Source organism: Nanorana parkeri, unplaced genomic scaffold (genome assembly GCF_000935625.1).
Source record: "Nanorana parkeri isolate BGI_ZX_2015 unplaced genomic scaffold, ASM93562v1 scaffold645, whole genome shotgun sequence".
NCBI lineage: Eukaryota > Metazoa > Chordata > Amphibia > Anura > Dicroglossidae > Nanorana > Nanorana parkeri.
In genome coordinates, this window is record NW_017306913.1 from 116,269 (window position 1) to 120,805 (window position 4,537).

Sequence of the window (4,537 nt, forward strand, 5' to 3'; positions counted from 1 at the left end):
TCCCGGCTTATTGACAAGAGTCCAAGACGGGTGTTTGGCGGAGGAGGAGCACATCTCGAAGGGTCTCTGCCTTCTCCATGAAAACCATCTTATGATTAATTTAATAGATTTGTGGAGAGATATTTGAGTATAACCTTTGTAGCAGCTCCAGCATCTCACCATATTCTAAAGAAAGTTTGTGAAAATGAAAAGGAACATTCATACTTATTCATTTTCCTAATGAATCTCATGCAGCATGACTATGGTGGCTTTGTTTAGTCTCCACATTATATTATATAACATTATAAATATTATAAACTGTGAGTGTGCTATTTTTCTTTTATAATAAATCTTTTGGTACTATGCAATGAGCGATCTCTTTCTTTTTGCTGCGGTGATGTTACCACTCACACATTGAGAAGCCGTTTACTCTATACCAACAAAGTATCTTGTTTGATTGCTAATTGAGTCAAACAGCTCTGGTGAGTGTTTGACTATGGGGGTGACAGCAAAAAGTTTCCCAGCACACTCACCAGCCAGCATGCAAAAAAAAAAAACTGTCTCACCGCTAAGGTTGATAACAGAGGTTTGGATACACGTCTTCTGCATAAAATGTGAAAGCCGCACAGCCGCGTCAAGGCACCTCTAAATAGTGCGTACCTAACTCTAAACTATGAGAGTCTCCATCTTGGAGCACATGTGGCAAAATATCAAATTGGGTGCAGGTTTGTCAGCCTGCACACAATTTGAAGCCTGACCTCCGTTGGCGAGGCTGTGCGGCTTTCACATTTTGTGCAGAAGACGTGTATCTAAACCTTTGTTTTTAACCTCAGCGGTGGGACAAGTTTTTTTGCATGCTGGCTGGTGAGTGTGCTGGGAAACTTTTTGCTGTTGTACTGTATTAAGCCCTTCCATGTGTACCTTGCTGTAAAGCTTGTGACAAATTGATGAGTGCGTTTGCCATTTGTTTTTCTTGACTATGGGGGTGTGCGCTTGAGGATCACTGTCACCATACACGGAATTATTTTTCATTCAACTTTTGCACTTTATAGACTTCACCATCTGGGACTTTGCTGTATATATATATATATTGCACTATATACTGCTATATCCCTCCTTAAGGGCCTAATCATTTATTTTTGGATTATAATTTATTTAAGATTATCAATAATTTATATGTGGATGCTATATTATCAGATTTTACATCATATATGTCACTGAGATCCCTTTATCTTTGTCACAGAGCTTCACATTAGGAGTTTTCTGCTATTCCTAATGTAATAACGATTCACTGACACTTTTTTCACCTAGTGTGATATTTAGCGCTGTGTATTGTATATTTGATTATATGATTTGTAGATAAAGCTTAAGTGGATTTAAGAATTGAACCTGAACTCCGGGCAAAAAAAACCTTACATTTAAATATTTTCCTTCGTAGTTACAGAGGATATAAATCCACATTATGTCCACCAAACACCAGTTATTACCATATAAAATATCTGTGACATCATCACTGTGCTGCTCATAACATGTGTAGAGAGCAGAGCTGTGGGAGGGAGTCAGCAACCCGCCTACTAAGGGCCACGGAGACAAGACCAGTCACCCTGCACAAGGAGAAAGAGTAGCAGTGAGCGGTCTTTATTACAGGAAGCTCCTGCACAGTGGAAAGGTTTCACTGGATTACTGCACTGATCTGGAAGACATAAACAAATTACATCAAGATTCAAGTAAGAATGCACATGACTCTTGTATTTACACAACATAATGGATTTAGCTTTAAGTCACAAGAATATATTTACCAAAGCAAATTAAAAACAGCACTGTGAACGTTAGAGCCTTTCTACACTTTGGACGGAGTAGAAAATGGTTTGATCCTCATTTTTATTGCCGCTTGTATCTCTGTTGGGAAGAATTCCCCTTTTTGCTGTAAGGACAGACAGTGATGGAAAATCTATCCCATAGGAACATAGACAAAAACACATTTAGTAAAGTGTGGAGAGGTTACAACTTCTGACAGTGGTTTGATTTCTGTGTCTCCCTGTCCCGGTGACAAACAATGCCCTCATTTCTTTTTTACAGGTGACATAGGGACAGGTAGTAAAGGAAAATATAATTTGAAGACGTTGTACCTCTTCCAAACTCTATCCGAGGCTATGAAAATACATTGATTTCAAAGTAGCAAAAACACAACAAGCATCTTTTTGTACTGGGTCACAATAAAGATATTTTTTAGAAACAAAACTCAAAGTGTGAGCCAGTAAAAAAAATATTTTTTGGAGAAATGGAATACTCTGCTAATTGTAGGTAATGTGGGTAGTCTATGGTGTACGTATGGTGTACGTATGGTGTATGTGAGGTATGTACTAAAGAATATTACACACAACATACCCCAATCAGCCATAACATTATGAAGACCCGCATAATATTGGGTAGGTCCACCTTTTGCCGTGAAACAGCCCTGACCCATTGAGGCATGGACTCCACTAGACCTCTGAAGGTATCCTGTGGTATCTGGCACCAAGACATCAGTAGCAGATCCTTTAAATCCTATAAGCTGCAAGGTGGGGGGTCTCCATTATTATTATTATACAGGATTTATATAGCTCCAACAGTTTGCGCAGCGCTTTACAATATAGGGCAGACATTACAATCACAATACAATTCAAGACAAGATGGTAAGGAGGGCCCTGGATTTTCCTACATTTGGATATAACTATGTTGCTGGTAGTGTGCCAGGAGAACAGATTTATGGTGGACCAACCTGGAGCAGCCCCTGTTATTGTGAACAATCCCTAAGGGTTGTCTTTACAGTAACTTATTCTGAGTATCCTTTATTAGTCTTGGGAAATGTAGAGGTTTTTTTATGTGCTTGCGTGGTGTGTTATGATTTTCTAATTAAAATAATTGTTGAATCCAAATTTAGATCATGAAAAAAGATCAGCAGGCCCGTAGCTGGAATAAAATAATTGTTCTGGACGAGGAAGGAGGTAAAGATGAGAGAGTTGAAGTGGTTATAAATAATAACAATAATAATCGTAGGGAATTTATTTAAGACCGTTCCCAAGTGATGTTTCAGTTCTCATTAGATGCCATTCGGATGAATTATCTTCTCTCATCCCAACTATGGAGTTTCTGCATTCTCATCTCCATCCGCCCTCCATGGCCATCACTAGAGGTGTCACTTTATTGCAGCCATTGCTTGGGGGGAAGTGATATTCCAAGCCAGTGAGATACACCAGTGGGGCAGATGTCAACGTTGTAGTCCCTAAGGTATAAAAGAAGCCTTGGGGTAAAACATGAGTTTTGGGTTGACTACATCCTAAAACAAATTAGAGATATACAGTATGTGGACTGCCATTATTGACCATCTGAGAATGCTGGTTGCCTGGCTGCTTCTTGCTTCACTACTTTCAGAGCCACAGACCCAAAACATCATGCAGCAAGTGCAATCAGAACTCCAGATTGGCAGACAATCACAGACTGAAGCCAGAGGATCAGAATACCGAAATGGCAGCTAGTTTTTGTAGGAGATCAGCAGTGACTGCATATTGTGCTGAAAGGGTTTCCTTAGTATGTAGGCCACTGACTTTCAGATACAGCAGATAAGACGAGTGTCCCCTATGAAACCTCCGCTCTGTGACCGATTTCCTGCGGTCCGGGAGGATTCGGATCCAAGCCTTGCGTCTGCCAAGCTGTACAAGTGGAATATCTCTGGAGCTCCATTCCCAGCGCAGCTGCCTTATTGTGGAGGGGAAAACAAATGAACAATTTATAGGAGCTTAAAACGTTCTCCGCACTAACACACAGAGCCTGGTGAGAGGAACGCCCGCTCAAAGTCACCAATGAACTCCTTCCCCGCTATAGTGACATGACGGAGCGCCTCAGCCCTATTCTTTCACTAGAAGTCCACACAAAATGACGTATTTTTTATGTTAAGCTCTTAAAGTTAAACTCTAAGCAGAAATCAAAGATACCAATAATTCAGCTCTGTAAACATTAAAGCTCTTTCCATTGCAGTGGGGTTACCTCCGCCATGCAAGGGTTAATTGCTTGTTTTGTCTGGAGGGCTCCAATAAAGCAAATATACTCACTTGATCCTCGGTCCTGCAGCAGTCAGCACTCACTTCTCTCCTTCTCTTCTCCGGCTGTGGTATGTCCCTTGGTGCCCTAATGTCTAATACAAGTCAATGGACCCGCATAAGACTTGGTGACATCAGTAGTCCTTAGGCCGCTGGAGCCCAGGGGAGGGACCGGTCTAGCAGCCCAGTGGGACTGAGGATCAGGTGAGTATGTCGACTTTATTTGAGCCCACTAGACAAAACAAGTAGTAGGTAGCCCCACTGTAAGGTAAGTTTCATAAATTCCCAGAGTGCTGGACTCCAGCCTTCCCTTCCCACCAGCCATGATCTGTCTGCACTGCATAGAGAAACACCAGTGCTTTTTTAGATGGGTTTATTTTTTTGAGGTCAGTGTCCCCATTGGGGTGATCTGGTGGTTTGATTTCTCACGCCTTGTGTGCCAGTCCCTGTTTGCATGCCAAAGTGCATCACACTTGCGG